At 35.7% G+C, this 15762-nt stretch overlaps 1 protein-coding gene across 4 annotated transcripts in view; it reads right to left on the minus strand.

The window, feature by feature from the left end:
* The window catches only part of LRBA (LPS responsive beige-like anchor protein), a 779214-nt gene that overhangs the window by 340115 nt on the left and 423337 nt on the right, over nt 1-15762 (minus strand). The window lies entirely within an intron of this gene.

Raw genomic sequence — 15762 nt, forward strand, 5'->3', positions numbered from 1 at the left:
TTCTTAAAAAAAGGTTTGCTCATTTCAAATTCTATATTTTTCCCTATTACATAGACATTTTATATGGCAATATATAAATGTCAGTTTCCTCTCTTGTTAACTAATCATGATCTAGCATGCTGGAAAAATATTTTATAATGAAAATACTGAAGTTTTTTCAGTTACAGTAAGAAAAAATCTCTGTAGAATATATTAATTCAATAAAGATATACAGCCTGAACACCTGTAAGTTTCAATAATGAAATTAAAAAATTATTCATAATCAAAACTTCTTCAGGAATGACTAAATCAAAATACGATCTTACTTATATTTCATGAGTTAATAAAATTGTATCTGTCAGCTTTGACAAATTAGTAGTCTTGATCAACTGACAGTCCCAAAATACCCAAGTAAAAGTTACCTTTATTTGATGTTTTAAAGATGTTATCTTTAAAAATTCAAAATAGGTTTTTAAATAAATACTTTTATCAATTAAAAACCATCTTGTATTAATAAAAAGCATAAATAAACAGTACATTATTTAAAGAAAATTTTTTTAAAACAGTAGAGACTGATCTCTGAAAATGCTGAAGGGATAAGAACATCAAATATTTCCTTGGTTGATTTTGGTCAGGAGAAGGAGATATAATGTAATCAAAATGTAATACAAAAAAAGTATAAGAATCACAGTTCTCAAAAAGGAAAAATTAAAAAGCTATTATTATATACTTATTCATTATTCTGTCTAAATTTGAAATAAAACCACGATATTATTTAAAAATAAATAACCACAAAATATACACACAATCAAAAGACAACAGTTGTTTTAATTCAATTAATAAAATGAAATTCTTCTTAGGTGAGAAGGAAAAAGGCAGTACACAGATGGCTATGTGTAGGGCTTTGATAGTCATGGAGCTTGGATAGGCACTTCATCATTCTGCCTACCTACATTTATCTGTGAAAATTATTATCAAATATCAGCCAGGATGCAGTCGTGAATCACTGGCTGCTCCTCGTCTTCAGGGGAATGATACAATGAGGTTCTATTCATCAGTGCGGCAATTGGCACAAGTAATTAGTTCCCTAGACTGAGATCTCCTACAAAGCCTATTTCAGTCAGCACCACAAACATATGACGATGTAAAGCTAATGAAAGCTGTTCAAATTTGTTAACCTTTTCTGCCATCAATCCTTCTAATACGCTATGCTTCAGTATTATGCAAAGGTAGTAAATTATTAATTTATCATTCATCCATCCTTCTACATTTTGAGTCAAATTAAATGATGTCATTCTTCTTGATAACAATTAAAATTATAAGAGATGTTAAGCTGCTATGATAAAATTATGACTAAATTAGGTAACAATAGATTCTCCTATAATGCACCATAGTGAAGTCAAATTCAATGGCTATTAAGCTTATGCACAATAACTTTTATCACATAGCAGAAAAACCAGAGGAATTATAAAATTATTCACAAATTATCAAGTAACTCAAAGATAATATCTATAGGAAAAATAACCAAAATTAGGAGGAGAAAAACAATAATATTTATTTTTATACATTGACACTAACAAAAAATGGTCAAAATGGTGACGTTTGACTAAAACAAAAATACCAATACATCAGGGAAGTGAGAATTTGTTCACATAATAGAAATGAAAGTTAAGTTTCATTTCTGCTAACTCTCTCTATATATGTGCACACATACATACTGTCTTCAAATATATTCTATCAATTTTTTTCTTTTTTTTTTTGTTTTTTTTTGTTTGTTTGTTTGTTTTTTTTTTTGAGACGGAGTCTCACTCTGTCACTCAGGCTGGAGTGCGGTGGCGTGATCTCGACTCACTGCAAGCTCCGCCTGCCAGGTTCACACCATTCTCCTGCCTCAGCCTTCCGAGTAGCTGGGACTACAGGCGCCTGCCATCACGCCCAGCTAATTTTTTGTGTTTTTAATAGAGACAGAGTTTCACCGTATTAGCCAAGATGGTGTCAATCTCCTGACCTCATGATCCACCCACCTCGGCCTACCAAAGTGTTAGGATTACAGGCTTGAGGCACCGCACCCGGCCTATTCTATCAATCATTTTTTAAAATACTTAAAAAAGGTCCAAATAGAATAAAGACTCTGTAATACCTCAGCATGTTAATATTTACAATCTCCTGAAGCTATGGCACTTAAGGACTACTTTTTCCAACACAATCCAGTTACAACACAACTAAAAACAATCTGAAGACAAAGCAAATATCACTTAGTTCAGATCACAGATCTAGAAAGAATTACAAAAATGGTTTCAAAACACCAACAATTTCAATATATTTTTTGAGTCTCTTCATATAAAGCACTGCTCCAGGTGATATAGGATACAAAGTTCTCATGTAATGTACTTATAATCAAACAGTTAGCTATTAGTCTCATTTAAGAAAATAGCATTTATCATCTAATTTCAGATCGTGAAGGTAATACACGTTTTTGCAGAAAAGGCCACACACCCAATTATTTGAGATGAGGTTCATTACTAGCATGTTTAAAGTCATTTACATAGTAACAAATCTGGGTCTAAAGTACAATGTTTTGTTTCCCTAAGTCTGCTCCCTCCAACAACATATACTCTCAGTATAATGCTCTACCACACACACACAAAAAATGAGGCAGACTTTGTCATTTTTAAAACAGTATTATAAACGAGAATGTGTAGGTTTTGGTCTTCAACTTACTTTCTTCACTCTCATTTAAGAAATACTGTTCCCTACCCCGTCCCTTCCTCAAAAGCTTCATCTAGGGGAAAGAGGATACAAAATTGGCAAATTTATTGATTAACATAGTAATCCAACCCTCTTCCCAAGAGGTTATAAAGTAATTAAAAGATTATACATTTTTGTAGCTATCACCATGGCATGACCAGCAAAATTTAAAAGACTTCATGTATTCAGAAACAGATTGTTGACCAAATATAATTATGGATAAGATGAGAAATCACTTATTCTGGGACCTTATAAGTACATATCTAGATCACATTATATACTTATACCTTTATATACCTGTATCTATCCCCAAAAGTTATATTAATACTACACAATGCCCTTTCACAAACTTCACTCATATCCATTTCCACTAAGATCCTCAAAATATTCAAAGTAAAGAGGTTAGCCTAAGTGTTAGATCTGGAAATACTATTTCCTTCAGAAGACATAAGACCTTCTCTACAAAGAAGCCCTACTTAGGGCTCCTCTTAGGACACAATCTCCAGGTACTAAAGTCTTTGACTGGTAGAACATAAGTCTTTAAAAAGTTATGGATGGCACTGAAGTTAAATACTATAATCTTTCTAAATTTTTTTTAATTTAGTTTTTTCATTCTTTGGTCTAATTTCAGAGACTGAAGTTAAAATTACCAGGTAAGTCTATTGGACTTTTCTAAGTATACGTCATCTAATTATGTTTCTACTTTTTAAAAAACTTTCATGTTATGTGTTTGTATACACACACCTTTAATACATCACTATAATCTACAAAAAATAATATAAAGCAATGTCACAGGTTGTTTTTTTGTTTTTGTTTTTTTGAGATGGTAGAGTCTCTGTCACCCAGGCTGGAAGGCAGTGGCCCAATCAGGGAACAGAACAAAGCTCACTGGGCTCAAAAGAGCCTCCTGCCTCTTCCTCCCCAGTAACTGAGACTACAGATGCACACCACCATATCTGGCTATTTCTTTTTAATTTTCTTAGAGATGGGATCTTGCTATGTTGCCCAGGCTGGTTTCGAACTCTTGGCCTCAAATGATCCTCCTCCTTGAGTCACCTGAGTATATGGGATTACAGGTACAAGCCACTGAGCTTGGCTGGCAATGCCATTTTAATATATAGAATATACGTTTTATGTTCTACAAGAACAGAATTTGATAGATTATTAAATTTTTAGAAAGAAATATAACCCAAACATCAATAGATAGGCTATTTTTTCTATTTCCTAGGCCCATTATGGTTACTGATTTGATCAGGTAGAACAAATGAATAAGAATTAAACAAATGAGAATCATCTGGAAGTAGTAGAAGTATTAAAATAAAATCAACAACTAAGGTACGATTCACATTTTTCCTCTAACAGTTAAATGATACAACTATACAAATCTGATTATTATTTTTCTCATGCTAATTGTAAGAATTTTAGGCTGCGCAGTGTGGCTAATGCTTATAATCCTAGAACTCAGGGAGGCTAAGAAAGGAAAATTGCTTGAGGCCAGGAGTTCGAGACCAGCCTGGGCAACATAGGAAGACCCTGGCTAAAAAAAAAAAAATTAGACAGGTATGGTGGTGCATGCCTGTAGTTCTAGCTTCTTGGGAGGCTAAGGTGGGAAGATTTCTTGAGCCCAGAAGTTGGAGGTTGCTGTGAGCTATGATGATGACACTGAACTCCAGCCTGGCTGACAGAGGGAGAGCCTATCTCCAAAAAAAAGTAACTGTAAAGTTTAGATCTTTTGAAATCCAGTTAGCCAGTTAACATGGTATGAATGGCCAAACATTCTAATAAAATACCAATATATTTTTTAATAACAGTTATTTATTATTTACATGAGCCAGCTGTGGGAATACAAGGATTATTACAATGTTGTCCCCGACCTCACGGAAAAGGCAGATGCAAAAACAAATAATAAGAATTCAGAAAAGGAAGTGTAACAGAACAGAGCTCTACAACATGGCTATTAAGGTGCACAACTCCAGGGGGCACTTTTCACATCAAAATTTTTGTAAATAACATGCCCTGGAGTTATGCAACGCTCATTGTACATTACTAAATGCCACAGCCCAAGTGCTAGGAGAACACTCACTTTACCCACATATCCCCCAGCTCCCCTGCCCCACAGTTCTATGCTCAGCCTCCTTTCTTTCTCTGGAACCCCAAAGTTAAATCTAAACTTGGGAACAGGAAACAGAACAAAGGCCTTCAGACACTATCAGTGGCAGTTTCACAGTCAGTATTTCCCTGACGTAGGAAAAAGTGGTCATATTAGGAAGAGGCTTGGTTGTCAAAACACAAGCAAAATTCAATAAAAAGACTAAAATAATTAAGTACATAAGAGAAATATTAACATTTATTTAACTAAAGCCATTACGTTTACGTCACTATATAAAAGTTGTTAACTTTCTGGACATTGCTGTATTAAAGCACAGTAGTTTCCAGAACAATGTTAATTATTGAAATCAGTGGTAGCTATGTAAGTATCCCAATTATTCTACAACCTAAATGAACTGGCACCTATTATTTAATTAGTCAAATTTATGCATGTCTATCATCTCACTGGTTTTAGTGACATTTTAATGTAACTTAAATATAAGTCAATGAAAGTATATGAGTTTTAAACAGAAAACCTGTCATAACACAATCATATTAGAAGATTTTCCCATTTTCAATCCGGCCCACTTTCCTTTGGCAATACCTGATAAATCTGGATAACCTCAACAGAAGTCAGTAATAAATTCTTCTAGCTAAAGTTCCAAATCCTAGAAAATTTTAGCACTTCATATTTTTTTCTTAAATTTTCACACTGCCTGTTTTTTTAAACTCCTATATCTGACTAGCTTCTATTTCCATATTTTTAGATTAAAAATTCATGGTAGACATTAGTTATAACTTAAATAAATGGTAACCCGTAAAAAGCAGTAAACATTTTCAGTGCACTGTCAGCTTGAAGATAAAAGCACTTAAGTTCTAGAAAGGTTTCACATTCTGTATAAATCTTAGTGAAATAATGTTCAGATACTATAGGGTCTCATACAATATAAGAGAATGCTTTATCTCACAAACTGAAATCTATGGTGCCTTCATGAAGATAAAAAGAAAATTAACTAAAACCTTGTTTACAAAGTACCAATTATAAATCAAGTACAGTTGATCTATGCATTATGCTGTCTTAATGAAAAGGACAAACAAAAACAAAAACCCTTCAATTGTGTGGATTCTAGCAGAGAAGACATACACTAAAGCAGAATTCTTTCTTTATTGAGGCTTGACATGAAGATTTTATGTTACATTGACATGCTGGAGTATCTATAATTTATTTAATTACGCAAAATCAAATTTTACGTAGTTAGGAATTTCTGCATGTCACTATTCAATATACATCTGTATTTTTTTTAAGACATCTAGATACCCATCTTCAATTAATTATTAGTTTGGGTATTTTGCAAAAATATAATTTTGCGACCAAGTTAATTATTCAAGAAATGATCCCAAGCTTTTCCTGTCTGTTGTTAGCCTACTGACCATTTCTTTCTTCACTTAGAATTTTTACCAGGGATTGAGTAAAGTTATGAGACTATCAAAATCTGGTGTTATACTACCAGTTAAAGCTCTAACAAAAGAACCAGAAGCCTTAAAGCTCACCTCAGTCTCACTATTTAGACAAATCTATTATACTGTCCACAAATACCTAATGTAAAAAAATTCACCAAACACTTGTTAAGTGCCACAATTTGTGGTACACACAAATGAATGATGCTGGGCTCAGCCCACATAGGACAATGGGGACAAGGAAATTATGCAATATAAAAAATAACAAGTTAAAATAGACTATATTACTTTAGGTTACTCTGTGCTACACACTGTTCTCTGCTATATACAGTACCGCCAAGCCTCAACAACCCTGCCATGATTAAATACTGCTATTCTCATTTTAAAGGTGACGAAAGTAAGTTTTACCCATTGGTAGTAAATAATAAAGTCTATTGACGTCTAAGCCAATGAGCTTTTCACTATATAGCATTTCCTCTTGAACATCTGATTCGTTACTATTATAGCTATGATCAAAGTACTAATTAACCCTGCCTGAGAGGACTGAGGATTTCATTAAGATTTAAATGAGGATCTGTTTTGTAAGTTCCATGAAGACAAGGGTTTATGCGTAATTCACCGACCAAGCAAAGTAACTGTTACAAAACAATCACTTAATAAATAATTGATCAAAGAGTAAACTGATGACTTTTAAACAGAAACTTAAATGATAAACAGGAGTCTGCTGAACAAAATGGAAAAGGCACTACAAGGCAAGAAATAGCATGGATAAAGGCATGGAAACATAAAAGGGCACTGTAATTTAAGGAAGTTTTGGTAAGAAATCACAGCTAGACAGTTTCAGGATGGCAAAAGCCAAGGTGAAAAACATAGGTTTAAAACCAGATTTCAAAAGGCCTTTTATAGTTAACTAAAGTAACTACCTTTACATCCTAGTCTACAGAGACATCATCAGGCTTTCACAACAGAGGTTTAATATGATCAGGCTTATATGCACATGGCGGCAACATACAGAATGTCTGGATTAAGGCAGTTAGGACAGACCCTAGAAGTGAAGGCTTGAAAGACATATCTGAGGTAGAATAGATAAGACTTCACACGATAGTCAAATATGGAAGATGAGGAAAAAGATAATGAGAATGAAATCAAGGGTTGTAACAAGATGGAAGTTAGAAGATAAAGATGTCATTTAATTAAAATAAATACATGTTAAACAGGCCTGACTGGGAAAAATAATCACATCCTAGATGCCTAATAACATCCAGGCGGGTATTTCTAATAGGTAAGTAATATAACACTGGAATTTGAAAGACAAGAGGCCTGTGCTAGAGATTTAAAATAGGGAGATTGACCAGCCATGGTGGCTCATGCCTGTAATCCTAGCACTTTGGGAGGCTGAGACAGGTGGATCACTTGAGCCCTAGAGTTCAAGACCAGCCTGGCCAATGTGGCAAAACCCTCTCTCTACAAAAGATACAAAAATTAGGCAGACACGGTGGCTGACGCCTGTAATCCCAGCACTTTGGGAGGTTGAGGCAGGAGGATCACGAGGTCAAGAGTTCGAGACCAGCCTGGCCAACATGGTGAAACCCCATCTCTACTAAAAATACAAAAATTGGCCAGGCATGGTGGCATGTGCCTGTAATCTCAGCTACTTGGGAGGCTGAGGCAGGAGAATTGCTTGAACCTGGGAGGCAAAGGTCGCAGTGAGCTAAGATCGCGCCACTGCACTCCAGCCTGGGTGACAGAGAGAGACTCCATCTCAGGAAGAGAAAAAAAAAAAAAAAAAAGATACAAAAATTAGCCAGGTGTGGTGGTGCATGCCTATAGTCCCAGCTACTTGGGAAGCAGAGGTGGGAGCATCACCCGAGTCCAAGAGGTTGAGGTTGCAGTGAGCCAAAATTGTGCCACTGCACTCCAGCACAGGTGACAGAGTGAGATCCTGTCTCAAAAAATATACAAGAAAATAGGGAGATTGATTAACCTTAGAAGTCAGCAGATTTAGTATTCATTTAACAAAAATGTACTGAGTGTTTATTGTAAGCCCAGGTATTGTGCTAGACTCAGAGAAGAGTCTATTGAAAGGACAGGAGAAAGATAGGGATGAATATTGCAGAAGAGAAAAGGATCAGTAAAAGAAACAGAGAGGTAAGTAACAGTGCCTTACAATCAGTAAGATAATGGGCGAACCAAAATAGAACAGTGCCAAAGACAAATGAGCAAAGATGTTTCAAAGCAGTGAGTGGGTACCATTATTTAATTCTGCTTAAATATGCCCAAAAGGATGAAAAATGAAGAGAAATCTTTGTTCATGTTTTCTAACAGCTTTATGACATATAATGTATATACCATAATGCTCACCTGTTTAAAATGAACAATTCACTGGTTTTTAGTATATTTACGGAGTTGTACAATCATCACCATAATCTAATTTGAAAACATTTTTATCACCCCAAAATGAAACCCCATACCCATTACCAGTCATTACGCATTTTCCCTTCCTCCCAGCTCCTGGCAATGCTTAGCCTACTTTCTTTCTCTACATATTTACCTATTCTGGACATTTTATATAAATGAAATCCATACAATATGTAGAATTGTGTGACTGGCTTCTTTCACTCAGCATAAAAGAATGAACTACTAATAAGTGCTACAACATAGATGAACCTCATGATTTTGAGCAACTGGGTCTACACGTTTGCATCATGTCATAACGCATCCATGAGAGAAACCAGATTGGAAATAGTTTACACATCCAGGGACAGAGAACAGAAAGAGTTGCAGGAATATGGAGCTAGAAGTCTGCCCCAAAGCCTATACATACCTGTACTTCCACTTATAGGAGGTATTATACTTCTTCATAATCTAGTTAAGTGAAGAAGTTCACGTGGTACAAGGTTTCTTATTACTCGCCTTTGAAACCATCTAACAGATACATGGATTACTGGTGATGCTGTAAGCAATTTGATTACACTGGTTGGAAGGAAAAGCAGACAGTAGCACACTCATGCTTTGGTGGCAACAGTTGATATTTATTTCTTCTTCAAAAATTTTGACCATGAAAGGAATTAGAGAGCTAGGATGGTAGCTTAAAGAAGGTAAAGAACAGACTTAAGCATGTTTGCAGATGGAAAAGATGAAGTCCAAAGAATTCAAAGAAACTGAAGATGGCATTGGGCGTAGGAGGTGGGTAGCAGGAGCAGGGTTTGAGAAAGACAGAAGAGGTATGATTCCATAAAAAGATAACATGATGAACTTGGAAGTAACCAAGGTCATCTCTTTCTCTGTGGCAAAAATCCAAGGATGTAAGACTCTGTACTTTAATAAATTCAGGGCTGAAGAGAAAAAAAAACTAAAGGTCAGATTTTGACCTGATTATTTCTATTTTTTCTACTAAGTAGCATATTTTTCACTGAAGAAAAGAATAGAGGGGGTAAAATTAGAAGAGGTGCCTTAGGGAATACAAAAGAAAGCTGACAAAGGAAAAGTTTAAGGATGATTAAATAGCTTATGAAGGTCCAGCTGAGTTTGGAAACCACTGAGGTAATGTAGCATCAATCTGCAGAATTGTGTGATTTTCCTATACCCCGACTCTGACCATACTTAGTAACCTGGGAGAAAGAGTAAAAACAGCAGCTGAGGCCAGGCATGGTGGCTCACACCTATAATATTACCCAGCACTTTGGGAGGCCAAGGCGGGTGGATTGCCTGAGGTCAGGAGTTCGAGACCATCCTGGCCAACATGGCAAAACCCGGTCTCTACTAAAGATACAAAAAGTTATCTGGGCGTGGTGGTGTGTGCCTGTAATCCCAGCTACTCGGGAGGCTGAGGCAGGAGAATCGCTTGAGCCTGGGAGGCAGAGGCTGCAGTGAGCTGAGATCACACTATTGCACTCCAGTCTGGGTGACAGGGTGAGACTCCATCACCAAAAAAAAAAAAAAAACAAAACCAGTTGACCTGACTCATTCAAGATTTAGGACTGATTTGGTTGGCAGACCAAAATAAGGAAAGTTAAGGAAAATGAGTAGGCTAGTAAGAATCCCTGGGATGACTATGGGTGATAAATCCATGATCTTTCTGGACTTCAATAAAATAAATAACATAGGCTTTATAGACATTGACTCATTGGGAAATCAAATTTATCCTGCATCCCAAGCTACTTATATTGATGATAACTAATCAATATAACTGGCTTATGATGCAGTGTAAATTTGATTTTCCAATGAAACAATCAGTAATTCTGTTTAATCAATATATCCAGTCCCCTTATTTACTGCTATTATGTTTTCAACTTGTACTAAAACACACCTAGAATAAAAGAATGGAGGATTATACTGTACTTGAAGACTTTCTTCAGTCTTCAAAAGTGATAGGATCACTAGCCAGGAGATGAGGATAGGGAGGAGAAGGTTGTTGTAAATAATCATGGGAATGAACAATCTATACGCAGAGACCATCTGAAGGCTTAGGGAGACAGGACCTCACTCTTTTAAGAAGTATATTACATTACGCTCCTGGAAAGAGGATGGGAACTAAAATTTACTGACTGCCAATAATGTATTAGGCATACTATTACGTATTTTACATGTGATCTCATTTAATTCTCAAAACAACCATATAAATTAGAGATATAACACCTATTTAACAGTTGAAGAATTGAGGCCCAGAAGGTGAGTGATTCAGTTACTAAGAAATAGTGCTAGACCCTCCCATCTAGAACTATCCATTACCAAAATTTTTCCAGGCTACTTTGGCTAAGACATTCATATTAGGTTCATTAATATACTTCTTATGACAGTTCATTATATTGGTATGAGTTTAAATATCTCTTTCATAAAGTGACGATTTAACTATAACCAAAACATTTTTATAAATTATATGAAAACCTATCAACACACATTTCAATAAAGAATAACTAGAAAATTCATAATTTTTCCAGCATTAGCAACACCCAAAATTCAAATAGCAAGGCTATTAGACTAAGGGAAAAGAGTTACAAGGCTCTATCACTTTTCAATGGATAAGTATAACTAAGTACTGTGTAGTGCCAGGTCAGCATGTGTAAGTAAGTAGCCTGGAAGCTATTAATATTAGAAATATTTTTAGTAACCCCATCACTTGCCCCAAATTTGAAAGAACTACATAAGCATCTACATGAAACAATCTCATATCCAAGAACCACTGCTTTGGCATACAGAACCTTTATTTCTACGTGCACTCTATCTCTCTTTCTCTCTCTCTAAGACAAGGCCTCACTCTGTTGCCCAGGCTGGAGTGCAGTGGCACAGTCATGGTTCACTGCAACTTCAACATCGCAGGCTCAGGTGATCCTCCCACCTCAGTCTCCTGAGTAGCTGGGACTACAGGCACATGCCACCATGCCAGGGGAATTTTTGCATTTTTTGTAGAGATGGGGTTTCACCCTGTTGCCCAGGCTGTATTTCTCTCGAAGTCAAGTCCTATATCACGTTTGTTGCTGTTCTTCTTAAGATACTTTGAAAGTAATAGGAAGACAAGAAAAGAGCAAAAAAAAAAAAAAAAAAACATTAACCCTCCATAGTATAACATTTTGATCTTTAAATAAATAATTTTAAAAAGTTTACATGAAGAAAAATCCAGCATAATCCATCACTTCCTCTCTTTAAACCAAAACTCTCGGGAAAATACTGAGTAAATAACTGATTTTAACTAACATAAAGGAAAAATATATATATATACACTGTGCTTTGTAACCTGGATAAATTAAAGCATTAGCAAAGGTATGTGCTCTTTATCCACTGGGGAAAACAAGGCTTATTATGTTACATGTCCAGGTTTTTAAGACAGTTGGAAGCCAGTTCTCTGAATAGTTGCTGTCATCTCCTGGATACTTTCTAGTACTTTTCAATTTTGAAGCAATTATTCACATTCTAAAGTGATTTATTTTCCTCTCTTTCTTTGCTACATTTCATTTCTTCTGGTTCTCAATGACCATCTCTACTTTGGCTTAATTATATTCATTTAAAAATATTTTCTGAGTACCTGCTACTATCTGGAAAGAACTGGTTGAGGTGCCTTAAGAAATACTCATATGAAGAAAACACAAGTCTCTAATCTCAAGGCACTTAAAATCTAATAAATGGGATAAAATAAGCAAACAAAAAATTATATGACATAAAATGCACACCATAAGAAAAGTAAAAACCCAATGCTATGGAAAGGCAAGGAAAAGAGTAATCACATTTGTTTTAAAGGGATCAAGAAGCTTTAAGGAGCAAGAGATTTTTGAAAAATATCCTTAAGAAGAGGCCAATTTTCAACTGATACACAAAGAAGATGATGACATTTTAGGCTTTTAAGAGATCTTAAGTAAACGTATAGAGGTCTGAAAATTGGAAGCAGTCGCATTTAGCTGGTCCAAAAGAAAATGAAATATGAAAGATAAGTTAGAGCCATAACATAAAAAAAAGGAATGAAAAACTAATAAGTTTATATTTCACTCATTTACTCACTTGTTCATTTAATAAAAAACACATACTGAATACTAACAATGAGTAAAGATGGGAGATTCAGTCATTTGGTGATAGAAAGTCATTATCCTCAAGGATCTCAAAATCCAATAAGAGAAACAGATATATGAAGAGATAATTACAATATATGCAAAAGGTACCTTAGGGACACAGTGGAAGGGCATTATGCAAAGTAACAGAAGGCTTCTTAGGAGACAGTAATCCACAAATTGAGTCAAAGAGTTAACAGATGTTAACCAGGAGAGTAAGAAAAGGAAAATCATTCTTTCTGAGGGAATAGCATTAGCAAAGCCAAACAAGTAAGAAACAACTGGGTATAAGCTAAACTTAAATGTTTCCAGAATTTTTGGAGAGGCATAAAGCAAGAAGTGCCCAAACAAGAGGCTATAGAGGGCAGGGGCCAGATCATGAAGAATCATTTTAGGAGTCTGGCTCCTGGTTTAAAACCTATGTGTGATTTTTTTCAGGCCTACCATGGGCAGTTACAAAGCCTTTACCTGGCAGGCCTCATGGAGAAAAGCTATACTCCCCACATCAGACTTGATGTACAGCAAATGCTTCGCATCTCTGGAGGGAGTTGCAGCTAAGGTCTTAGGCCTCTCTGGCCAGTTATGCTCTTTGCACATTTACATTCCTAGCCCTGATGACTTCATTCTTAGGTCTGTATCTGAAACCTTGGCCTAAGATCCTCTGCAGGCATCTCTTCCTAGAACTCCTTACTCGGAGAGGAAGGGGAAACTCTGAAGACAGTATTCCCTACTCTGATTCAGACTGTTCCAAGACCACCCTGCTAGCCCTTCCTCTGACCTCATGGTCCATAAAACTACCAGTCTTTAGTTTCAAGTTCCTTCAACAATAAGATGACTCTCACATCTGCGCAGATCCACACTAACCCTTGAAAAGTATGCCATTCTATGGGGGGAAATAGAATGGGGAGTCAACCCCTTTCTTTGGCTTTAGACTCTTGCTAATATCATCATAGTAAATGATTAAAGGCTTACCCTTTCATTTTTGGCTTCTTACTTCAATTGGCTACTTCTACACCTGACAGTTCAACTCTCCCACCTCAGCTTAGGCATGACCATGTCATGTTAAGGAGCTTGAGTTTTACCCTATAGCAATGGGGAGATATTGAAGAGTTTTAAGTAGGTATTATAACTGCAGAAAAATAGAAAAATTAGACTATAGGGAAGAAACATCTTAAATGAGAACACAAGAAAGTGAAAAAAGTAAGAAAGTTATTGGAATAAACAATATGTAATGAGGGTCTTCAATACTAATTTTTAAATTTCTATTTTTCAGATTTATCCTATCAAGATATTATTGAAATTTGCCTAAAATTGTCTATAATACAAGGTGGGCAATAAATATAAATGAATAAGGGCATGAAAGAAAAGCTCAAGCATACAGCCATTGTGTTCACAACAAAATAATTTCCAAACCATGTGATATACAAAGTTAATTAAACGTTACACGGAAAAAGTAGACCTAGAATTGAAGTAGAGAGATCAAAGTCCTAAAGCTAAGAGTAGAGATGAAAAAAGAACATAGGAAAGGTCGAACAGATGATCTATCACTTCAGTACAGAAAGGACATACATGTAATCTACTCACATTCCACTCATCTGAGTCCTGTAATACTGCAAAAGAAATGTGTTCTCTGGCTGGGTAGCCATTTCCCAGCAAAACTTCAAACTAGAGAAAGAGGCATGAAACTATGGTGATCAGCTGGCCATATCTGCGACAGATGACAATAGGTACCAAAAAGAAAACAGAAAAAAGGGACAGAAAATATAAGGGAGGTAATAGAGAACATGTTAACATCTCAAGTAAGATGCTTAGAAATAATTTTCTGAAAGCAACCTTTGAGCAAAGACTTGAAGGAGGTGAAGGTGTCAGTTATGCAGATATCTTAAAGGAAAAGGATTCCCGGCAGGGAAAACAGTAATACAAAGGCCCTCAGGTAGACACACTTGGTGAAACGATGGAATGTAGGAGGCTATTCTGGATATATAAAGAGTAACAGAATTAAGTAGAAATCAGCAGAAATCAAATAGTTTCTAAGAGGGCCAAATCATTTAAGTCTTCATGTTATAACAAGAATTTGACTTGTATTCTCTGTGGAATGAGACATTAGAAGATTATAAGCAAAGAACTGATGAGACCTGACATGTTTTAACATGATCACTCTAGCTCCTGCAAAAGCCTGGCTGTGAGTGGAAAGGCTGTCCAGTTTATAGACTTTTGCAATAATCCAGGAGAGAGAAGATGATGTCTGGGAACAAATATCAGCAGTGGAAGTCATAAAAAGTCACTGAATTATGGATATATATTGAAGGTACAGTCAAAAGAATAAGCTAACAGATCATATATGGGATGTGAGAGGAGAGGAAGCAATGATATTACAAGTATTTTGATCTGAGAAAATAAAAGAATAGAACTGACACTGAGATTAAAGAGAATGTGAGAGGACCAGGTTTTAATAAAGTAAGTCTAAAATTTGGTTTTAAACATGTTTTATTCAGGATGCCTATTAGAAATCTGGGGAGAAAAGGGTTAACTATTCACCAAATCCCTTTTCATCTTCTTCTTGGGCATACAACTAGACCATATTTCCCAATCTCCTTTGCAATTAAGTGTGGCCATATGACTGAGTTGTAGCCAGTGACATGCAAGCAGAAGTGATTGAGGCAAACTTCTAAATCCGGCCAATAAAACTTTCCACATACAACTGGCCATGCTCTATCACCTTTCACTGTTTTGATGTAGATGAATGTGGCACTCTTGGAAGCCAAGTACCAAGGATAATGGAGCTATAAGATGAAGGAAATTATCCACCAGAAATATGTTATAAAATTTATATGAAACAGAAATTATGTTCTATTACGGTCAGACACTAACTGGGATTTGGAATCCATCCACTAAAGCAGTTACCACTGCTCAAACCAATATAGATACCCAAGCTGAGATACTCAGTAAA

The sequence above is a fragment of the Rhinopithecus roxellana genome, chromosome 2, assembly GCF_007565055.1.
Source record: "Rhinopithecus roxellana isolate Shanxi Qingling chromosome 2, ASM756505v1, whole genome shotgun sequence".
In the NCBI taxonomy this organism is placed as follows: Eukaryota; Metazoa; Chordata; class Mammalia; order Primates; family Cercopithecidae; genus Rhinopithecus; species Rhinopithecus roxellana.